The sequence below is a fragment of the Labeo rohita genome, chromosome 1 (genome assembly GCF_022985175.1).
Source record: "Labeo rohita strain BAU-BD-2019 chromosome 1, IGBB_LRoh.1.0, whole genome shotgun sequence".
In the NCBI taxonomy this organism is placed as follows: Eukaryota; Metazoa; Chordata; class Actinopteri; order Cypriniformes; family Cyprinidae; genus Labeo; species Labeo rohita.
In genome coordinates, this window is record NC_066869.1 from 10,910,765 (window position 1) to 10,923,393 (window position 12,629).

The 12,629-nt window shown below is 34.0% G+C and overlaps 1 long non-coding RNA gene and 1 pseudogene across 1 annotated transcript; one reads left to right on the plus strand and one right to left on the minus strand.

The window, feature by feature from the left end:
• The window catches only part of LOC127162831 (adhesion G protein-coupled receptor E3-like), a 52,242-nt pseudogene that overhangs the window by 22,153 nt on the left and 17,460 nt on the right, over positions 1–12,629 (minus strand).
• On the plus strand, positions 4,326–8,199 carry LOC127178157 (uncharacterized). Its single transcript, XR_007829313.1, has 6 exons — positions 4,326–4,371; positions 4,759–4,854; positions 4,931–5,004; positions 5,708–5,852; positions 7,582–7,639; positions 7,758–8,199. It is a non-coding gene; the product is annotated as an uncharacterized LOC127178157 (long non-coding RNA).

The following is a 12,629-nucleotide window of genomic DNA, read 5'->3' on the forward strand; positions in this document are numbered from 1 at the left end:
TGGGTCGATCAGCGGCAAACGTAATCCGAAGGGGTGCAAGGCAAAAGCGGTAATCCGAAAAGACAGCAGAGGGTTTCAAAAGGCAGGCAGCGAGACAGACTAAACAAAATAACTAGGCTAGATAACAAGACATGTAAAGCAAGCCAAAACAAGAAGAAACTAGACACAGAATAACTAGGTAAATGCTTTGTATAAATGCTAACAACAATTCAATACTCAGCGACTAGAGAAAGGAAGTCCGGGGCTTAAACAGGGTCTCTGATTGGACACAGGTGAAGTGCAATGGCTGATGGGGAATGTAGTCCGGGGTGTGGTGTAACAGTCAATGTAATATGAATGTGAGAGGGCGACATCTGGTGGTGAGCAGACTGAAGGTCACCGGCCAGATTCGTAACACCCCCACTGTGCAATAAAACTGTACAATATACTGCCCAATTGTATGTGTGAGCATATTTAACAATAATTTAATTTGATTAAGATCCTGTTTTATCATTTCCAACAACAGCACACATGCATAAGTTGATAGGACTAGCAAATAGACACTGCATCAGTTTGAACTGGGGCAGCCTTAAAAGATAACAAGGTGATTAAAGAGTCACAGTGTGGTACATTACCAGTTGAGATGTTAATGCTTCTAACATCTGAAAGTTTGGATAAATAGTGATAATAAAGAGAGACACAAACATCATGAATGCGTAGAGAGAGCTTATGCAAATATAATTACCTGCACAGTATGCTGAATAGTGCACAGTTGGACTAACCAGCTCATAGACATAATAATTGCCTGGACAGGCTTTGACTTTTATGGGGTAAGACCTGTAATAGCAGCAGTAATTGTCCCAGTGACCGCAGACATCTCGAATGACGACTCCATCCTCAGCTTTTGGGTGTCCATTAGGTATCCACAGTGTGACATGAGTGCCGCAGCCATATGTTTTAATACACGTGTCTGGGATATGAGCACTCAGGCCGTTGATGAAGAGACGATACCAGCCGCTCCAGGTGATGTTGGTGTCACACTTGTGATATTGATGCATGTAATGTGTATTATTGATGTATCTCCATGGTTCATCCAGCACAATGTAGTTGTAGCAGGGGTCAGAAATATTAGCTGTTATGAAAATATTTTAAGAAATTAACGTTTCTCATTACATGTTGCTTTAATAAAATGTATCCAGACCTATGATAGCAGCCAGAATCACTAAAGAACAAATTTTACAATTTCACAATTTTTAAGCAACCATTATAGTGGTCAGTGTTTGCATTAGTTGGGCTCTTAACACTTACATTGTTATGATTAGATTTTGTTTGGCTGTTGTAACAGAGTTATAACAGCCAGGCAAACCAGAAAAAAGGTGATCATGTGGCCTTGATTATGTTTTGCCATAACCTTCATGTATGGATCTAAGATCTCTTTGCTGAAATTGATCAAAGTTGTTTTTAATTAAAACACACAGACATGAAGTATCAGCATGAGAATCACAACAATGGTGACCATCAAAAAAGCATGTTGTAGCCAATCAGAACTCATCCATGACTCCCATCATGCATTGTGGCATGAATAAATTATGAGCCGAATTGTCTTTGTAATTTATTTTATTCTTAGTATTTTCTTTTGTTTTTGCTGTTTTTATGTGACTTTTTAGTAGCTTGTTTTGTGATGTTCAGAGTTGATCTGTTTATCTGAATATGCCGTTTGTCACCGTTGTTGAGATTCATATGCTGGTTCTTGATGTCTGTGTGTGCCTCACCAATGAACTTCCTTAGATTTTTTGTTTGTTTGTTTTTTTTTTCACAACAGCTCCTAAGAAATCCTTCTAAAATATATAATAAACGGTGACATTAATTACATTATTAAGATAATCATTAATTGACTTCAAACAGAGAGTTTAATAAGCTAATCTAATTTCCAATAAAGGAAATATAACTCACATATTAGACTCTAAATGAGTTCAGTGATTGAAGTCAAATAATGATTATATTAAAACATAATCATCATCACCTAATGACTTGTGCTTTTGGCTTGTCTGGTTGTTTTAACTCAGTTACAACAGCCGAACAAAATTGAATGTTAAAAACGTAAACTGTCAAGAGCCCAACTAATACAAACACTGACCACTATAATGGTGATATAATATTTAGATTTTTCTCTTTTGATGATTCTGGTTGTTAACATCAGGTGTCTCCAATCATCACTTAATTAATCACTAATTATCTCATTATTTAACTCTACTTCAGTGTTAATTTGACACTCTTCAGTGTTACTTTTAACACTCTTGAGTGTGGAGTCAAATAAACTCCCAGGAGAGTTCATTTAACACTGGGCTTTTTGCTGTGTAAGGTAGTTGTTAAGTTTAGGGATTGGGTCAGGTTAGGGGATTTAGAATATGGTCATGCCAAATATGTGCCTAATAAGTACTAATAAACAGCCAACATAATGCTAATAATCTAGTAGTTAATAGTAAGAATTGGTCCTTACAAATTAAGTGTTACTCAATTTTTCTGCAGACATGAATGAAGACAATGTGTCATTTTGTTTTGTTCAAGCAAAGAAGCTTAACATGTCAATCTACAGATCTGTTCATTTACAGCAACACCACAGCACAATACATTACCAGCTGTAGTCGTCTCTTGTGTGATAAATATACAGGCCAAGACATCTGAAGAAATAAAAAAAAAAAAAAAAATAGAAAATTAATAGAAATTAATCAACAAAATACAAAGGGATCAGCATTTGAAATAGACAACTGACCAAATACAAATATAAAGGAAAATGCTTTCTTACGGAAATTAATTTTTTGTCATGATTATTTTACCCTTGTGCTGCACCAATACCATATGACTTTAGATTATTTTCCTGATCCATCTTTTCCACTTTCACAGTCAAATTATTTCTGTCCAACACAGTATAATCCCCATTGTTAAATCAATACTGCTTCAGAGTGTATTTGGTCCCAAAGTAACACTAGGCGCATTTCCATTACAGATTTGCGCAAAACTTCAGCGATATTTTATAAATGTCAATAAAAAAGTACTGCAAAATGACAACATTTCCATTAACCGATGTTATGCAACTAAAACGTAATTTGTTCCTCTCGCGATAAGTCAGGGCAATGGATTTGCGACGCTGCTGGTATAAACATAACATCAGCTCCGGTGACCGTGTCGGAGCCGTTATGCGCCACAGATACGTGCAGTGTACACAGTCTAAGCATTAATATCAGGGAAAGCCATTTATACTTGAGAGCGGCTACATAAGAGGTCTTTCTTGGAGTTTATAGTACATTGAGGAACGATCATATGACTTCTTACATACGCCATGTGACCTGTAAATGCGAAAAGGCCATTTCCATTGCAGTTTTGTGAAATATTCCTTTTTCAAATTGCCTAAAAAACGACCTCATGCGAGCATAAAAACTTTTTTGCGATATAAGAGAGTTTTTGCGAAATTGACACGTTTCCATTAGGCGTAATTTCAATTTGCGCATCTTGAAGGGTAATGGAAACGCACCTACTGACGTAGAGTTAAAGTTAATGAGATAATTACGTGATTAATTAAGTGCTGATTGAGCATTAGTGATGAACACTGAGTATGCAGGGGCTACTTCAGTGTGTTATGTGAGAAAGCAATGTTCTTTTTACATTTAAAAAAAAAAAGCTTGAAATTGCATTTATCAGCACTCATGGGATCTTATAAAAATAATCCAAATCCAAAGTATATTTAACCCTGGATATTTTATGTAATTTTTAAATGAATTCATGAACCTGCAACCTCATGCCCATGTCTCAACCCACCACTAACTGGCAGTATGACTGCACTGGTCTTTGAAAGGGTAATTTATGTAATACATCGATGCAAATATTATTGATGCAAATCAGTGATTTCGGTTATTGGATGACCTACTCTGTAAAAACGCTACACACAAAACGTATAATCAACAGCCATATGTCGGAGAAGAAAATTAAGAGTGCAAACACAAATACACTGAAGAGATATTACAGCTTCAACTGAGGGTGCTCTTGCTTTTTGAAGCACACCTGTGGCGGGAAAGTAATTTGTGTATGTCAGAACACTGTGTAATGCTGGTAACACACACTCAAAAAAATGGTTTTGTGCCACTGTTCATTTTACCCATGTATTTATTGTTAAAACAACACAAGTGTGTTTCTTTTTCCACCAAAACACTATTGTATTGTACTCTATTAATTTAAACTGTTTAAGTGTCCATTTTACTTGATTATCAATCGTTAAACTAACGTAAACGGTTTAATTGCGCCGTTCAAAAAACCGGATATGACGTTTCCAACGCATTTTATGAAGACGGTGCGAAGGAGGTGTATCATGGCGTCGGAGCTGGAAGTACCAGTCAGGTAAGAAAATCTAAAGACTTCTTTGTGTTAAGTCAAAGTCTTTAATTTCTGTAAGTGTTTTTAGTATGCTTTTAGTGCTGTTTTGCAGACGACTGTAACTGGTATATTGCGATGATTTCGTGCGGTTGTGAACGCGCATATGGACTGTAGTGTATTTGTAGGTGTGCTTGTGGAACAGAGGATGCGGCGAATTATTAAAATTCAAAGTGCTTTTCCGTCTCATTAATGATATATAGGCAGTTAAAGAAAACCTTCCTGTGCTCTTTCTAGGCTACTGAAGTCCCAGTAAAATTACCGTTAGCTAAAGCACGAAAGCAAGTACAAATAATGCCACATTCGACTGCTGCATACTTTTAACATTTTATCTGCTATTCGTTTTTATAACAGCATACATTGATCACTGGTTTCTTCATCGCTGCCTAATTTTGGCGAAATGAAGGAATGTCACAACTTTACTGACGGAGAAAAAAAGTTTTGGCTAAGGTAAGTGAACCGCTGTATTGCCTTTTCATCATTTATAAACAAAAGTAATAAGGGTATTTTGCATTTTCTGTTTTAGAGGAATCCACTGTTTTAGAGGAATGAACTGTTGGATGGTTAAGAAGCTGATGTGTCTTCTAGAAATCTAAACAAGTAAGACACTAAGATATATTGATATGTTATGTGTTAATAAATTTATGTATGCATGTATTTGTGTGTGTGTATATATGAAGAGTTCATGTGTTTATTTGTATATATTAAGAGTTAATTTGCAAGAACAGATAACTCTGTTTTTGTTTTTTAAATAATTATTCTGCATTCCAAGTAATATCAATCAAACTGTGGTTGGTTGGTTTATTTTGAATGAATATTAATAGCTCAAAAATACAGCTAACTAACACAATAAAACACAAAAAAACAACAAAAAAAAAAAAAAAAAAACACACACACACACACACACACACACAATAAAAAAACATGTTTTATGAATATTAATAAAAACGGATTTATTTGTTTTTGCAAATGAACTCTTCATATGTATATGTGTGTGTGTGTGTGTCTGTGTGTATTTAATGGGTACGTTTGACTCATTCCTTTTCTTAAAAATTGTTTGAAGGCAGAAATGTGATGTTTATCATTTTATAAACTTAATGTTTTTGTGAAAAGCTGTGCCTGAACTATAAATCATGCTTTTTACAGTCACTTTATGACTTTAAATATGCTCCAGATCATGTCCACCCTTTTGAAATAATATACATGACAATAATCACACAAATTTTTTGATCACTGAATTTGTCTTTGCTGTTAAACTATATGTGGGTGCTCTTGTAACAAATTGTACTTCATGTGTTTACAGATTTGTGCAGAATAACCATAGGTCCATTAGTGTCAGCTGTCTTTGCCAATGGGTGGATCCACACTGCAAAACTTATGAAGATGATTGCAAACCGAAGAAGAGTCCTTGGACAAAGCATTAAACCCTCTTGGTCCCCACTACACAGGTAAGAACAGCTACACTCAACAAAAACTTTTGTAATCATGTTAAAGGGGTCATCAGATGCTATTGATATGATTCTTTAGAGTCTTAATGAGAAGTCCATAGCATACTTTTGTTAAAATTTCTCAGTGGTAGTGTAAAAACACCCATTTTACCATATCAAAATCAGCCCTTTTCAGAGTGGGCCATTCTGTTGCATGTTCCTTTAAATACAATAATGGTGGTCAGACTGTTGTCAGCTCTCACTCGGCTCATTTAGGGCAGGTCTAAGATAAGACGGTCATGTAAATCAACTATTGTGGGAGCGGCCTTGATCGGTGTGACGTCACACCAACTAGAAGCTGAGAATGACCTGATTTGAAAAAGGGCATATTACTTATAATGGTTAAAAAATACCACTGGGTGGATTTTTATCATCATAGGGTGGTTGTGTACACATACTGCCAACATGCATATATGTTCAAACAACATGTAAAAGTGAGTTTTGGATCAGATGACCCCTTTAAAACATTGTCTCACCAGCCACTGAGTTTTAGGGTTATAGTCATAGGCATTAACAAAAAAGACAGATATAATAAGAATTGTGTTATTAATATAGTAAATATAAAATATATGGTATTACTGTAAACTGACAGAAATTGCGAATACATTAACTTCCCAAAAACAATACATTCTAAAGCAAGGCAGGCGTGTCAAACCTGCTTTTGGAGAGCCAGTGTTCTGGAGTTTAGCTCCAACACCCCTGCCTGGAACTTTTAATAAGACTTTGATTAGCAAACCTGTAAGACCTGGTTCTTCAAAATACAAATTAAGATATTTTTGATAAAATCAGAGAGCTTTCTGACCCTGCATAGACATCAACACAACTGAAATATTCCCAAGCCCCGAAACGTAGTAAGGACTTCGCTATAATAGTCCATGTGACATCAGTGGTTCAACCATAATTTTACAAAGCTACAAGAATACTTTTTATGGGTAAAGAAAACAAAAATAACTACTTTATTCAACAATTCTTCTCCTCCAAATCACGTATTTTGCCATTATGGAGAGTATCACGATGCATGCACATTGCTTTCCTCTGCAAGCAAACAAGGCCCAGCGCATGCATGTTCTACGTCAGCAGAACCACACGCATGCGTTATGCAAAGAGGTACTCTCAATAATGGCAGAAGACACAATTTGGAGAAGAATTGTTAAATAAAGTCAATATTTTTGTTTTCTTTGCACACAAAAAGTATTCTCACTGCTTTGTAAAATTATGGTTGAACCACTGATTTTACTGGTGTCCTTACTACGTTTCTGGGTCTCGGAGCATTTCAGTTGCATTACTGTCTATGCCGGGTCAGAAAGCTCTCAGATTTCATCAAAAATATCTTAATTTGTGTTCTGAAGATGAATGAACGTCTTGTGGGTTTGGAACGACATGAGGGTGAGTAATTAATGACAGAATTTTCATTTTTGGGTGAACTATGCCTTTAATTGGGAATATTGCTAAACTCTGCAGGACAGTGGCTTTCTGTGCTGATCTGGTCCAGTACTGTTATAGTTTCATTTTCCACTGTAATGTTAGTTAGAATTCCATCTGGACCGCTTGCCTGTATTTCCCGTAAGGAAATGATCAGACAGAATAATAATGACATTTTTCAAATGTGTTTTTTTTTTTTTTTTTTTTTTTTTTTTTTTTTTTTGTAAAGGCTAAATCTCATGAATTTTGTTGTTGTCTGCATCTTTAGACTAATGACGATGAAGTACCCAAATGAAGACACTAGCAGTGTTATTATGGAGTATATGGTAAGTTGTTTTATTTATTTATTGGTATTTTCAAGGATGATAAATGCTACGTTAAATTTAAGAATTTACGGTAATTTTAAGAATTCGAGTACTCCATTCTTTTAAATATCTTCTCTAGGATACAGACGTTGGCAACACTCAGGAGCTGATCCAGAGGAATCATGGGAATCTATGTCATACGATTTGAAGGTGCAGACATTGAAGACAGCACAGCAGATGTTGGAGTGTTGGAAGATAAAGTTCTTCAGGACCTTAGCAGTAAACCCTATGAAAAAACATGTTGCTGGGACTGATATATGGACTAAACTTGAACTCCTGAAATCAGGTACACATTTGGAGTACTGCAGAAGTTATTTCTGGAGCCAGTTCCTGTTCCTGGATTAAGGTTTGATTGGTTACCTTTATATGCCAATTAGAAAATGACATTAGTTTAATATTTCTGTAATTTTGTAATGTGGTTGTAACTGTAATTGTTGCTCTTGTTTAACAAATACACTTGATCATTTGTGACATCTTGTCTTTTGTCATTCATTGCAAAATAATCACACAAAAATGCTTTGTTGAAGGGAGTAACTTTAACTTGAAATCATTTAGTTAAAGTAACTAGAACCAATTGGATGGAACCGCTGTCCATAATTTAAATGAGTTGTCTGAAACAAACCTCCTTGTGTTGATAAAGTGAAACATATTTAGCCAGTTTGTAATAAACCAAAACGTGTTCACTAAACTTAACCGGTTTAAGTTACAGGGAAGTGAATAAATTGAGTTGGTTGGACATTACTATTTCACATAAATTCTTCCTCATTCAGCTGTGTTGTCACAACACAAAGAGTTTGCATAGATTTAAAAAATTCCATTCATGTTCATCAAAAACAATTTGGTTGTGTGGAACCACTGTCCATAATTGAATTAAGTAGGTTTAAAGAATCATTTTTTTGAGTGCAGAAACGGCAAACCTAATACAAGTAATTATGTTATGTAATGCATTAAATGTTAGAGTTTTATTATCATGTGTTCTGTAATTTTTAGTGAAAATGTAGAATAATGTATAGGCTAAATTGAAATAACATTATTGACCAGTTGTTGTTTTTTTTTTTTTTTTTTTTTTAGTCAAACTGTTTTGGAATGATCATGTTTATTAAGGAACACAAAAAGAGAAATGTTAAAATTATGATTCTGAACTGATTTTTCAGCCCTGGTTGTATTAATTTACAACAACAACAACAACAAAAAGACATTAAAAAATACTGCTTAGACTTACACAGCAACACGGAGAAGGTAGTCTGTGCTTTTATAAAACCTGGCAAGAAATACACAGAAAAAACTTTGAAGGGGGAAAAAATTCACATTTTTTATTTATTTATTTTTTGTAGGGGGGGAGAGAGAACCAACTTTTAAAAATACATACTTTTATGAAGAGAGGAAGCTATTGTCAGTTTTGACATTTTTCTTCAAACACAAGATGAGTTTCCTTTAGAGTGAAAGGGGAAAAAAAATGTTTTGGCAATGATGCATGACTTTCTGTTTGTTCCCTTTTTGCATCAAACAAATAAAATTCCACTGAATGTATGAATTTGCATGTTAAAAAGGTTATAAATGAGGAAACATCCTTTAGTCAAAGTATAAACCATGAAATGATTAGCGATATTGGTAACATTTTATTTTTACAATTTCTTAACTAGTTGCTTATTAGTATTTTTAGCAAAATTACTAGAATATTAGCCATTTATTAGTACCAATTAGACACATATTAATGCCTTATTCTACATGACCTTATTCTACATGCCTAATCCTACCCGATATCCAAACTTAACAACTACCTTTCTAACTATTAATAAGCAGCAAATTAGGAATTTATTGAGGGAAAAGTCATAGTTAATAGTGAATAAATGTTCCCTATTCTAAAGTGATACCAAAATCTAAAATATTTTAGGATGTATCATTAAATACTGTATGAAAATCCCAAAAAGCACAGTAAGCCTAAAAAGATCAGAGAAATTATTACTAATTATATTCGAATTTAAAGCTGTTTCCCCCTCAAAAAATATCACACCTGGATATAGGTGTAGATCTACAAAATCTCTGGAGTAATTTGTAAAGATGTAAATTTGTACATCCTAAAATGTAAAAAGACTTAAACATGTGAACACATGATCAACACATGCTGCAGGTTGTTTAGTTTACAGACACTGATGAGGATCATTATGAAAAGAAAGAAGATCTTACCTGATGTGAGCTGATGTACAGTGATCCTTATTGACATGACTGCTTATGTGAGACAATTTTGTGTGTTTAGATGCTTATGTGTTCATCACCCTGATATGGAAGTATGAGCCAAAGCCTACTGTTTCGTTCTCAAATTCAAATTAAAATGCAAATTTATACCTAACAATAGTTTAGATGTTCTTTTCCAATGAAGTTTATTTTCAGTGACTTTCCTGTGTAATTCAATATCTTTTTTTTTTTTTTTTTTTTTTTTTTTTTTTTTTCTAACATAACTTCTTGAATAAAATGGTCATTTCATAACTCTAACAGTTCGGGGTTATTTATGTTATTTTTTAAAAACACAAATGCAGGTGGTGACTTGATATAGTATTTGTTTTTCAGAGTCAGTTTGTTATGGAGCTTTCTTCTTCTGTGAAATGTAAGAAAACAGGTTTAAAACACATTTGTTTATTATTTTGTTTATTAAGATGTTATGCAACACAAATGCATTAAAATAATGCACTAATACAAATATAAATTTGAGTTACATGACAATACAGACTGTTCATTTTGTTACTGACTGGGGGCAGTCATGGCCTAATGGTTAGAGAGTTGGATTTGTATCCCGAATGTCATAGGTTTGAATCTCAGTACCGGCAGAGATTGTAGGGGTGGGGAGTGAATGTACAGTGCTCTTCCCCACTTTCAATGCCACAACTGAGATGAGACCCTTGAACAAGTTACCAAACCCCCAACTGCTCCCCAGGGACCATTTGGGCACCTTTTATTATAACGTGGAAAACGTCATTTTGGGGCGTGTCTTAAAAAAAAACCTGTTTTGGTGTGTATCACTTTACATGCAAATGAGCTGCATATTCCCGCCCCGTCTTCAGAAGAGGGTGTAGCATATACATCTCTACAACATGACTGAGAGTGAGAGAACCAGTGTTCAGCTATCAGGGGAGGACTTAACCAATAGACCAATTTTGAGTAGACGTCACAGTTACGTCACTTGCAGCTGCGTGCGCAAGGTGGTTGCAGAAAAACACTGGTAACCAGTGGAGGTAAACGGGTAAAATCCATGAAATAAGAGAAAAAAATATTTTTGTGCCTTTTGATGTCAAACTCGGAATGCAAATAATTTTTATAGAATACTGTAGTCAAAGACGCCATTTGAAGCTGCAGATGTTTAAACTGACACACTATGGATGAAAACTGCTATTACTCTACTTTTAAAGCATAAATTTGATTTAAACAATAGGTCTACATAATATTCACATATGCTGTTCACAGGGGACATATTGTATTAGCAACTACAGTTACAGCATGAAATATTATGTAAACCTATTACTATTAACATTTTACATAACTTTTTTTTTTTTTTTATCTCACAATTCAGACTTTTTTTCTCACAAATGCAAGTATAAATATCTCCAAATTTGGACTTTACAACTCTATTCAGCAAAACTAGTGAGTTTGTTATTTCTGAGGGGAAAAAAGCCAGAAGTGTGGGATATAAACTCCGAGGGAAAAAGAGATAATGACGAAGTGTTTTTCTTCTAGAGTTGTGAGATGTAATCTCAGAATTGTGAAAATAAAGTCAGAATTTTGAAATATAGAATCAAATTGACCTTTTCTTTATTCTTCTCCATAGACTGCCACTTGAACCGCCCACAAAAAAAACGTCATCCCTGTTTCGGATCTGTAAGACTATCGTGTAACGTCAATTTAGTTGAATAACAGTGCTTGTCACTGGGTGACAAGCTCTAGTAATATGCGAATAACATTTTGAAAATGGCATCTAATCTATATAATCTATATTATTTTTGAATCTATTTTGTACCAGATCCGGGTAAATCTCTAGCTGTAAAGGCAATCTCTCCCGGGTTTTCTGCAACCATGCTGCATACACATCCCGAATGTTTACAAACAGATAATTTTGGCTTAATAGTAGATTACATTTTCGATTTGTTCCTCTACAAACCCTACACTGTAAAAAAAAAAAAAAAAAAAAAAAAAAAAAAAAAAAAGTAATTTTACGGGAAATAACGTGTGATTTGTTTCAGGTTGTTTTCTTTTATTTTGAATTGCAGAAACTTGGCTGTTATTTTAAGTATAATGACATTAATGACAAACAGTAATTCACATTTTAATACAGAAAAACTACTGTATTTTTATACATTATGTTTTCTGTTTTCTTAAATTACAAACAAATGTATGTAAAATTACAAAAAAAAATCTGTAATTAATACAATAACAAATCCATTAGATAATAAAAACGGTCAAATGACTGGCAGTAAAGTAAAATCTCCTTATTTAAATAAGCTGACAAACACTGTTATTTTACAGGTATTTCTTGAATTTATTGATCAAGCACCTTGACTGTAAAACAAAAGGCAAAAAAACAACAACAATAAAATAAAAAAAAAAAAAGTCAAATGACTGGCAGCACAGGGTGCCAAACCTAAACCTTAAAATTAAAGTCAAATCTCTTTATATAAATAAGCTAACAACACTGTTAATTTACAGGCATTTCCTAAATTACCTTCACTGTAAAATTAACTCTTTAAATAAGTTATACATGAGGAAACATTCTTTACAAAATATAATGCAATAAACCATGAAAGGATTAGAGATTTTAAATGTTTCCAAGATGTATCATTAAATAACTGTATGAAAATCCTAAAAAAAAGATCACATGAATTATTACAAATTATCGTAGAATCTCAAGCTGTTCCCCAAAAATATCACACCTGGAAATACGTGTAGATCTGCAATATATCTG